The sequence below is a fragment of the Temnothorax longispinosus genome, chromosome 5 (assembly GCF_030848805.1).
Source record: "Temnothorax longispinosus isolate EJ_2023e chromosome 5, Tlon_JGU_v1, whole genome shotgun sequence".
NCBI lineage: Eukaryota > Metazoa > Arthropoda > Insecta > Hymenoptera > Formicidae > Temnothorax > Temnothorax longispinosus.
Window position 1 is genome coordinate 16,818,537 of NC_092362.1, and position 12,661 is coordinate 16,831,197.

Consider the following 12,661-nt stretch of genomic DNA (forward strand, 5'->3'; position numbering starts at 1 on the left):
TCCGGTGGAGGCGCAGTACGGAAACAGTCGATGGAAGGTCGGTGGATGAATGTTTTCGAGCTCGCGCGGTAGGGGTCCGCAGGATTTAGCGTGCGGGACTTTCGGCGGTGTACCGTACGGGATGGGGTCCGCGACGAAGGGCTGATTCGCAAGGGAGGGCCGCCGTACGAAAGCTCGACGGACGGAAGTTCGCTCGGTTCGTAGGTGCATTACATTTTCCTTATCGGCGGGCATTGCGACAAGGCGCTTCCCGCGGGGTTCGAGAATGGACTCGCTATTGCGAATTCTTGATTCTAGTTTCCCAACGTTTTACGGTTAGATGCGTTATGATGAGTACAAAATATGGCCGTATGATCAAAGTCAATGCTTTTGATGTGTATTTGGGATCATTGTGTGCTAAAGTATTCCTTCTGTCTCTCTTAATCGTTCTATTACTTAAGTATGTACGAAATAACGGAATTAGTTAAAATATTCAATATTTAAATACATGTTAGGTATTAATATTTCAAAATACACATAATTTATTCCTCTCCATGTATGATAATTAGCATAGTCATTATACAATTATAGAAAGTTTTTATAGTTTATGATATATTATTCATGATTATTAAATGAAATCGCTCAGACAAATGGCAAGCTATGTCAATATGCATATGTAACATAAGCATATTATATGTAGTAAAAATAAAATAGATGTAATAGTTGTTTGAATTGCAATATACCACCTACGTTACTATCTTAAATAATTCTGCTGACTAATATGCAATATAAGATTGGATCATACTAGAGCTAAGCCGATTAATCGTGTGTGAAACGATGGAGAAGGAAGGCGGTGGAGATTTATTATCGTAACGTCCGGATTTATTGCGACCGGTCGTAAATGAGGGAATTAAGGAAATATGACATTGTATTACACAATGGCGAAATACCGCGATCCTCCCCCGTTATAGGGTGTCTAGCGATTGTAAAGCCGAAGGTATTGATCGTTACGGCGTGGGCTGTAAGCGGGGTAGGTGCAAAAGCCTTACGCTTTACGACTTTACACGGGTAACAAGAGTTTGCATTAATAAAGCCCCTTTCGGGGCCCGAAGCCTAGGCGTTTATGAGCTCCCCGATGTTGAGCCGATGCGAAGACGTTATATAAATCCATAAATTCAGGTCGGGGTACTTAAGGTAATTTCACGGGTGGGATACGGCGGGGTGTTTCGGCGTGTGTTTTATGCTTTTCCATATATTTTCATATGTTACGACAAAGGATTGGCGTGCCCGTGTAATTTAAATTTATTACATCAGTAGTCCGTATATATCACTCTTATTATTATTTCAGACCGTGTATATGAACGAGAAATGTATGAGAAATTTGTTGAATTTCTTGTAAATATATGTATATGCATTGATATATTATACCTTTTGTTTATTATTTTAATTCTAGAATTATTTATTGTTGTATAGTTAATAAACTATTCAGACTGTCAGGAAATAAATAGGAATTAATATTTTAGTGTGCAATTCAGGCATTCTTTTTATCTTGCAAAGTAAATGTGTATTTATTGTAAAATTGAGATCGCTCAATTTTATAATATTATTTCAAGGAGAGATTTTGCACGCCTGTTATATGTAACAGATTGAAACTCTTGAAAATTTCATGATTATTTGTAGGGACATCAGATCAATTTTTTCACGCTAAAAAAATTATTTGGTCAGAGATGTCTCAGCAATTTCCCAGCCTGCGAAACGTCTTCCGAAACTGGTGCGGTTAAGTCGGGGAGAGGGTCCTGTTTCCATTTCTGCTCCACATAAATGATTATCGGGATGGCTTGTAGCGAAATTCCCGCGTGACTGGACATCGATGTAACCGTCGATGGTGCGTGCAGAAGTCTCCTGGTCATCTCCCACGGGTGACCGAAGACGTTGTAACGGTAACGCCAGTCATCCCTCTAAGCGGTGATCTCCAAAGCATTTCTTTATATCGCCGACACGCACATCCCCCTGAGATACGTGACGCAGATGGAGGGACACGGCCGTAATATCTTCATCCCTTTCCGTCGATGCGCGCGAGCACCTATGCTTGCTCTGCTGTGACTGTTCTTCTTGCACCCTCTGCAGGAAATTTATATTTTATCGAATTGAGAACACCGCATCGGGGGCCGTTTTGAGTAGAAACCACTCTCGTCACAATCGTCACTGGACCGTAGCGCGGTTGCTCGATAAAATTGTGAACGAACAAAATTCCGCAGTTCTTCCAATCCTTTGTTATCCTAAGCGTTCTACGCGAGGTGCAAGAAAATTGTCTCATTGATATTCCATAATATTTGCCCAAAATAATTTCATTACCGCTTTGATGTGATAGTGAAAAAGTATTGTTTCGATGAATTTGTATAACCTTTCGACGCGAATTTGCTGCGATAATTATAAGGGAAAGAATCCGGAAAGAGAGAGAAAGAGAGAAAAGGAAAAAAAATAATTTAATCTCTATAATCCCATATCTATCCATTTTTTTTCATGTTTAAAGTAACGTCAGCGGCCGATAAATATAAGTCTATTTTATAAGATTGTTGAAAAATCCATTGCAGCGCAAAGATAAGCTCTTCAACTAAAAGGAAATTGAGTGAAACAAAATGTTTCATGAGCGGAACGCGTCAGCATTGTGGTGACTTTTTTATCATGAGTGATTTGTCTCGTGACACGTTAATACATGATCAATCTGAACAAAATGTGGTCGTAAGAAACCTTATCCTGACCTAGGGCTTATCGCGTTAAAGGACGGCGCATTTCGGGACTTCTACATTGTACGAGAGGGGTTGCCAGCCCCTTAAGACCATAACGTTTATGTAGACGGTGGGTTTCTCCCAAAAAGGAAAGAGGCAGAGAGATACCGGCCATACGGTAACGAGAAAACGTGGTCCACGATACCGCCCGGTCTGACTCCGAGATCGCAGGCCGGCGTGGCGTATCGGTCTTATTTATTGTTTATGCGGGGATAATGTCGCGGCCCTCCGCTGGTGCTTATGTAAATATCCTTTAGCATAACCGTGACTAAATAACTCGCGTCCGATAAGATGGACTGGATAAAGACGCGCCCCACTTTGTTAGCCGTCTCCCTCGATACCTCCAAAACCGCATTTCGCGTTTTATTTGTCTGTTATCCTTTTCAATCAAAGAAAGAGGATGAGAAATCCGTAACTGAAAGGGGACCGTGATTCTAAAACACTCCCCGCATTGTTTATTCTGCGCATTATTGAAAAAGCAATCACGAACATCTCGGGGATTTAACTGCTTCAACGAATTTTTACGTCGACATGTTTATATTTAAGTCTAGACTTCTCATCTTCCATAATCGCATATAGTTCACATTTTCTTTTTACTTAGTTTTTTTTTTTTTTTTTTTTTTTTATTAAAGTTGCAATTAATCAAGTTAGATTTGTCTCTCTCTCTCTCTCCCAAGCACGAACGTAGGATCGATAATTGTACCGTCTGACCCTTTTATTTCTCTTGTCGAACAAATTCGCGATCGATCGTAACACGAGTGGTCGTGCCGATCGCACGTACGAAGCGTGCGTCACGTCGTCTCGTCTCGCCGTGTCACGAGTGTCGGTATCATCGTCGAACGTGAAAGCGCGGCGGTGTGGCGCTCGCTTCCACCCCCATCGGTCCCGCTTCGACCGTAGCGAGAGAGGCAGCACTCGGCTCTCGCTCGTCAGGGGGTGGAAGGTGAGCGAACGAGCCGAGTGGCATCGGCGGCGGCGGTGGCGGCGGCGGCGGCGACGGCGGTGGGGTGCGGCGGCGAGGACCCCCGAGCTTTCGTTTCTGGAGCAGACGAATCGATGCTCGTTGCCCGTCCTCCCCGTGCAACGAGTTCAATGTCTCGCCCGGGCCGGCCGTAGCCCCCGCGGTCGTGGGTCGTGGCCGTGGCCGTCGGACGGAACGCACCCCCTCCCCCCGCCTGCCAGCCACCCCCATCCGCCCAGCTGCCGCCGCCACCGCCGCCGCCACCGCCGCCGCCGTCGTCGCTACCCCATCCCCCACCCACCCACCCCCATCGACCTCTCGTCCGCGCCCCGTGCGCCGCGATGTTTGCCAGGCGTTTGTCACCGTCGAGAACAAAGTCTGCGCTCTCTCTTCGACCGTGCGCGGCGGCGCGCGTCCCGCCGCACTCCGTTCTGGAATTATTACGGCGCGCGACTCATGCTGATATCTCAACGTCTGCCCGGCGTTACCCGCCGCTCGAGAGCACGGCCTGCTTAAGCCTAGCATTATTAAGGGTGGATTACATCGTGTCCGCCTCGTAGCAGGTTGAAGTAACAGTTTCGTTATAGTTTATTACTCGAGAATAACGATTTGAAGGAATAATGTAACATGTAGGGTTCAGCGATCCCTCTATCGGAAATATGCGTCGTTTTATAAATTTCTTATAAGAATGATCATTATCTAAATTTTCGACTGACTTCTCGCCGTGAAAAAATATCGTCGGCTAGGGGGTTGAACGCGACTGTGGTTTATGATAAGTATCGACATTGGTATATGTACGATATATGCGAGAAATTGCGTTTCAATACGATAAAAGTTTTTCCCTACCGCAGGGAGAAAATTTTTTTAAAACCGCCGGATCTCGGGACGTACATCGGGAAGAAATGGCATCGTAGGTGGACTTGGAATTCGATTCGGTTCACCGATGTGAATAATACATATCATTAGGACAGCTAGAATTGCTTCTAAGGCGCACGATCTCTCTCTCTCTTCGTGGGATAAACTACGGCGCGTAGAGAAAAGATATTGATATGATTTGAGTGTTTCAGTGTTCACTGATTCGGCGCTGCGACCTCGCAGAGCGGGAAATCGATATAAAAGCATCAACCCCCATAAATTCAACAATAACCGCGCGAGCATAAAGCAAATAACATGCGAAAGGGAAACAAATAAAATTAACGTAAAATAACTGTATGGATATTCACCGGCAAAATAGAACCGCGCGATACAAAATGTACCAAAAGGGATGCTTTGATAAAGATTGCAACGTCATGATAAAATAAATAGATGAAAAGAGCAAAAATTAGTCATTTCATAACACGCGATATTTTTTTCAATTACTTAACTATACGCAAAACTTTCATTTGTTTGACGAAAAAAAGAACTTTACGGAGAACGAGGTAATCGTTGCATGAACGCGTACCTAATCTCGTGTCAGCGTGCGCGATAATGTGGTCAAAGTATCATTCCGTAAAAAACCTACGAACAAGCGCAAGAAAACGAACGGGTTTTTGCGCGAAATCGCATTAGCGCCCTGTCGACCACCTACGACGTGAAGTCGTTAGTACCATTCTACGTATGGCCCGCCGTTATTCCGTGTCGATCTTCTGCGAATACAAATGACCCACTGCAACCTCGGGCTAGCACCTTGTCGACCGTCGATCGCGCGGATTCCCGGGCTCATCTGGGATTTCGAGACAATTATAGCCGTAAATCCGCGCCACCATTTGTTCCGCGAATTAAGTTTTCTATCCTTTTTTCCCGTACTCGACGACACTATTTGCTCGGTATGAAGAATGTCTCATTTTGTTCCTATATTTCTCTGTCTATCTCTTTTCTCTCTTCCGGTTGTCCTTATTCCTCCCTCAATTCCAGGACGGAAGAGACAAGAGAGTGAAAGAGACGGACGAAGACGACGTGGGGGTTGCAAGCGAATTGATATTGGCTCGTTTCAGGCGAGACGGCACGAAGCGGTTTTTGCGTCGAACCAGTCGAACGAATGAATTATCTTTCCAAATCGTTAATCTCCAGCGCAACGAAATGAAACGTTGGAACGTCGTCCTCGTCCCCTTTCCGGGCCGTTTTTACGGGGGCTCACGCGCCCTTACACGCGCCCACATTCCGGGGGTTGACGTTAACGGCAACGGCATCACGAGCCGAAAGAGCTCCTTACTGTCGCGCGACAAGCAATAATTATTTTTATGGCTTGTCTTATATAAGGATCGTAACGGGAAATATGAAGACCGCTTGCAACCTTTGATTTTCTCTCCGAACTAATTATAACGAAATCGCGATTTTATTTTGTGCTGCTGTTATAAACACATGTTTTTAGTTTATAACAAATTAATTACAAGTCTGGTCATTTTTGTAATTGCAAATTCTTCTATATATATCTTACATTAAAGTATTTTATAAATTCCGTTTAATTTTAAATAAAGATATTTTTTACTTTTATTTTACTTTCAACCATTCAAGCTACCGTATGGGAAATGCTTTTGTCGATACTAATCAAAGGATACCTACATATCTTTATTAGGGACGCGATGTATTCAAAACGTTTGAGTTCAGATCTCTCGCGGGCATCCTGCTTAACGAGGGTAACATTAAAGCGTAGTACTTTTTCTGCGAATGGATGCTCGTTTAATGCCGCAATTTAAATATAGGCAAAGTCTCGGTAAAGTCTCTACGGATACAAAAACATTTGCGTTCCGCCCCAAGATGGAAGGGACCCTTAACTCCTCGCTCTACACGGGAGTATAAACGGACAAAAGCGATTACGCGAACGTTCCGAATAACAAACTCATTTATTATTAGCTTAACGCCGTATCTCGCGGCGCTCCTCGTCGTGGCGGAGCGCGATATTACGATATCATTATGGCGGTACGATTGACTAAATCGTTCCCGGGTCCTCGTAACTTGGGATTAGGACCTCCGGGAGGAGGCTTAGATGGGTTATTACATCGCCATACGAAACCGTAAATCGCGTCACCGCCCTGCGTCACGGTCAGGAAAACTGCGAGAGTAATTGCTCTCGCGACTCCTAGGGAAATGCCCCATCTTCCCGCTCGTCGCAGTATTGGGACTCCCCGCGTAGACAAACAATAACATCACCCTCGCCGGAGGAGGGCGAAAAACGGAAGAAAATACGTCCCCGGGGAAGGGAGAGAAACAATTTATTAATATCCCTCAAAACAAGCGATCGCGAACCTTCGAACAGAACGAAAGAATCGTGCAAGAACGATACGATCCACATATCACGCATGTTAAATGAAATTCAACCAATCTGTGAGAATTTATTTTACTTGCGCATAGACATAAAGTAAGAGCGACAAAGAAATCGTTCCAGCTTTTTGGTTATATTTTTATGAAAGCGACAAAATTTTTATAAAAATTAAATTTTAACAAACAGACAGAAAACGAGCAACTTTTTTTCAGTGACGCACCGATCGAAATTACGGATCAGAGACTCGGTAGTGAACGCTTCATTTTTCTCAAAAGTGTCGTTACACGCAGCGAGCAACGAAGTTCTTTATTTGCCTGTGCGTAAACCAGGGTGCAATGGCGCTGCAACTGCGTTTTATCTGCAGTACCTTTACAGCGGGCTCTACAATAGTTCTTTGTTTCCGCGAGTTTAGTCTCCCTCTCTCCAGTTGAATAATAAAAAAGGAGGGCAACGCGCGCGGATAAAATTTGGCCGATGCGCGGCGCCTCGTCGCCCTTTGTTCAATTTTGATCGATGCGTTAATGGGTTAACGACAGCGTAACGACCGTCTGGAGAGGAATTATTTTCGCATCTCGGCGCCCTCCCTTGGCCGTCCGTCGTCACGGCCCCGCCGTCACTTGAATGACGGGCTGAATTCACGAAGAAATAAGGAAAAACTGTCATGACAGGACTGACTTTCTTCCCGTAAAACGTACACTAAGAAAAAAATGTTCTGGATTTTAGTAAATATTAATTTGCATACAACTGTGACTCCATTTACTAAAATAAAGAAAATTTTCCTTTTTATTAGTATATGTGTATTCACTCTGAGAAAAAAATATACTAATAAAAAGGAAAATTTTCTTTATTTTAATAAATGGAGTCACAGTTGTATGCAAACTGATATTTACTAAAATCCAGAACATTTTTTTCTCAGTGTACATTTACAACGGCGCAGACTATTGTCATTGCCATAATACAATATTTATTCGCCTGCGATAGAAAAGCTTCGGTGTACATGTCTGTGAAAAGCTCTTGATTAGAATTTTACGTATTTCGAGCATTTCTCGTGAAAATCATCTTTTAGCCGTAAAATAATTTTTAGCAAATAATTTTAAATCTCGTGGATTAATCGTAATAAAAAAAGTTTATTTAGAAATTCTTATTATAATATGAGGTATATTACACTGATTACACATTTTATTACACCAACATTTCCTGTGCAGAAATTCGCAGGATACAGCTTCCCTCGTATCGAGAGGCAATTTACCGCATTTATTGGGCTACACGTGTCGCCGTCGTACGCAATACTCGGGTCAACCGTTACCACATATGCGGGTTCCGTTCACGTGTCATTTCGGCACACACCCGTCATTTTCTTTCTTCACCGCGAAGAAAACGAGAGTGGCCCGGAGCAGATCCCGCGTGGCCATCAAAGCGAAACGATGCATCAGCGATAAAAGCAGCCACACCGTCGCCTCGTAATACGACGTTTCGAGAACATTTACGACTAATTGTTTCGCCCCGCGCGCGTCACCCCAGGTATCCTTCTCTCTCTCCTTTTTTCCCTTCTCTCTTTTTCGCGACGGAACCACAGCGAGCGATGTCCTGCCGCCGCACGCGCCATCGTAAAAACGGAAGGACGTAGTACGCGGACGCCGTTGGTAGTAAAAATTCGGCCGCGACGAAGGGGAGGATGGACCGCGAAGCCACGTTGCGGGAACTACGATAATGGTTTAATAAAAATCAGCTAACTGCTTGCAAGACATTGCCACGCTAATTGCTATCGTAAATTTTTTCCCTCGATCGATGTATAACATCGGCGTGACGCGAACGCTCTTGTACCAATCGTAAATTAGCAGACTTGATATATCACCGGGACGGGGTGGATTTCTCCCTGCGACAATATTTCGGCAACAGCAGAAACATCTACACATATTCTTTCGTAAAGGAAAAAAACATTTTCCATTACAATAGATTAAAAAAGATAGTAATTTTTAATGGTAGTAATTGAAAATTGCTTCTTTATGCTACAATATTGTCTTTAACTCATTGACACCGCATAATGAGTCTGACAATGAGACGTGATGAATACTTCCAAATATTAATAGAGAAGCTTACTATTTTTTAAGATATATTTATTTTTATATTTGTATTCTTAATAAATATTTAGAAAGTAATACTCAACTTTTATCATTTTTCAGTTTTATGACTGACGAAAATAAATGCTGTTCCCCGACTTTGACGTTCGAGAAATAAATACAGTTGATAAAAATAGTTTAGGTCCGACCTTTAACATCTGTTAATATGTCGAAGTTTCTACGTTCGCCTTGTGGACATATATAAGACGCAGGATAAAAAAGGATGACAAATATCGCAACAAACTGTGCTTCCCTGCCGCTCGTATCGATCGCACGTATAGAAACGATGAAAGAAATTTTCATAAAGCGAGTTGCACGCACTCGCGGCACAGGCGGCCGCGAGGATCATAGATTTACATGCAGCTCTGTCCGCGGAATGTAATTTATCGCGTGGTAGGAAACGCGCCGGTGGCACGTCCCACCGCGAAACGCGCGTTCGCAAACAAAGGAAAACTACTTTCGCGTTTACGGAATGTAATGCGCGCGGCAAGGTTAGATGCAAATATCCGGGTACCCTTAGAGAGAAAAAGATAAACCTCGCGCTAAGGCGCCGTGCGGAAATTACTATTTTACGAGTGGTTCGTTGGGTGAGTCCACGAATAAAAGTTTATTACGCCGCTCGGGATTCCGCGAGCCCTCGTACATGAGAAGAGGTCCCTTCGCGCCTAACGAAGAAACGCCGTGTTTTCCTTTATGACGTGCCCGATATCGGCAGGAAGTAATTTTCAACGAAAATTGCCTTACTGAGAAAGTTAAACGTCGATTATATCCTGTTCTCTCGGCTTGTCTGAACTATTTTTCAACTTTCTTTCCCGTTATGTTTGAGTGACTATGCAATTTTGTGTCTACAATAATTAACGTGAAGCTCGGAAAGAGACGATGCATTTTGACATTGTTTTGATTATAATAATTTCGTTGAAATTTAACTCGTTTCTGGAATTGCATAATTTCATACATCTTTGAATGTTCAACCAAAATTTCTCTTTTGAATATACTAAACAGCAGACTAGTTTTGTATATTTCCTTCATTTCCTGGGAGGATTTTACGCGTCGCGATATAACTCGCTTACATCTTCGTGCTTCTTCAAACGAGTTGGCTTTCTGAATATTCAATTAAGCCAGATTGCATACGAAATTTCATTACGTAGTTGAAACAACGGCGGCAAGTGTTCCGCTCTTCAATCTGTAAAGTAGTCTACTTATGCACCAACCTCTTTGTATGTACGAATCCGTAAAGTGCTACGAAACATTTGCATCGCGATATGGACACGCATCTCGAGCTTTATATCCCCGATGAGAATAATAGGAAAAGCAGAAACAACATCATAATGTCAAAATTAAAATTTAATAAATAAATGGATTTCATTTTAAAGAACATTAGGCGATGTATACACTGCGAAAAAAAATTGTTAATTCCAAGAAATATTTAGTCCGATACGTTCAACTAAACATTTTAGTTAGTTAACTAAAACATTGGTTGTTTCAACAATTTATTTAGTTTCTTTAATCAAGAATTAATTAATTCAACTAATAAAGAAATTCGTAATTCAACTAATGTTTAGTTAACTAACTAAAATGTTTAGTTGAACGTATCAGACTAAATTTTTCTTGGGATTAATACATTTTTTTTCTCAGTGTAATTTATATATTACAGACTTTTTATATTAATTTTCAAATAACATTTAATTATTTTACTTTTATTTCAAATAACACAATTAAAACTGTGACAATTAAAATTTGGTGATCTATACATCCGATATTAGATTATACACATAATTGAATTACAACGCGTATAATAAAAGAGTGGATCAATCTCAATTTGTATTTTTTTTTTCCAATTTTTGACTTTATTTTGCTGGCTTTTTACCGCGCTTTAGTCTGGCAGACGTGATGTTTAATGCATGGCAGAGAAACGCGAGCCAACGATACCGCGTATTTGCGATGTTATTCACTATTTATTAACGTTTTACGGTTAATCTTGATGTTTGGGGGGATTAGCGCGTCACCATTAGCGCTGATATTTGCTATCAATCACGTGATATCTGGCATATTGTCAGATGGACGCGAATTTCCATTCGAGACACGAAATTCGATGGAACGATCGTGAATATCGTCGAAGATCTCATCTCTTTGAAGACCGGCAGGATTTGCGTGCCACCCACTCCCGTGGTCCCCAAATACTCCGATCTCCTGCGAGGATCGGCGAGCAGAAGACGGTGGAAGAAGGCGCGGCGGAAAGGAAAGAGCCGAATCTCTATTTTCGCAGTCTCGCAGAGGCAGGGCTCGAACCCTGAATAGACACGATAAGGATCTTATATCCGCGCCCATGCCCGAATGGATGTCACGAAATACAAAGTAAACTATCTGATACATTGTCGCGACGCCAACGAGCGACGCATCGTTACTTGAATATTGATGTGTCGCGCTTTCGCTTTCAAACTGAATGAAACTTCACACAGAAATCGGGATAAATCAGGATAGGATTTCTGAAGATCGCGACCCGGAAATTCCTCTCCGGTCTTCTTACAAAATTTCAATGTGTTTGCAGCTGCAAAACACGTAACGGTACTTGATCGCTACTCTAATTTAACTCGCGGTATTCAAGCTTCGTTCATGTGAAACAACTCGGTACGAGCTCGCTTGAGATGCAATAACGATGCAGTTACGGACCATAGCGAGGGTTCAGCACGTGACTAAGTGCACTGGAAGTGCATCCGCCGCGTGGAAATTTTCTAAAATTACCGTAATCCTGTCAAGGACTTAAGACCACCGACCCTCGAACTATCTGGCCTAACTCGAGATGGGCTTCGTTGTTTCACCTGCTAACGTGATTTCATGTCGTCGACCTAACTGTGTGGTCTTCACTAATGGTCTTCACTCGTAATAAGCTTTATAAATTTCTTCCCGATGCACGTATCAGATTTGCGCAAGATTTAATGCGTATTATGTATGTACTGTAATTTATAACATTCTAATAAAAATAAATTTTTAAAATAAAAATCTATCATTAATTTTAAAAACGCGATATATTGAAAAAAAATTCGTTATTTATATTTTCTGTAAATTACTCTTATTAATCGAGATTTCAATTTATATCTAACTTTATTTCCAACAATTGAAGATTAAAAATGTCCATTTTTTCCAATTGTTGGAGCGATTAGAGAACTGAATGTATCGTAGAATATTGTATGTGTACTATTATATGCATTATATGCATTTTTAAACATGATGTAAGTGATTAAAATCTATTATTAACCTAACATTACATATTCATATTCAGTCATATTTCTTTCATTTTTGAACAGACGTAAATAAAAGAAATAAACTTCAGATTTCGCTATTCAGCTTAATCTAAATCAAATACGAATCTCATTCTTATTCTGATTCTTCTTGGATGAAGGTTGTATCTTGCTTTTCTTCAAATATTCACAGAAAATTGCTTACAAAAATGTGTATATGCGAATGTGTATAATATATGTAAATGTGTGTGAATGTTCGCAGTGCGTTAAGCTCGGGTCCGTGGGTTCGCTAAGCCCAAATGACTGTGCGGATCAGCCATCCCTGCGGGATT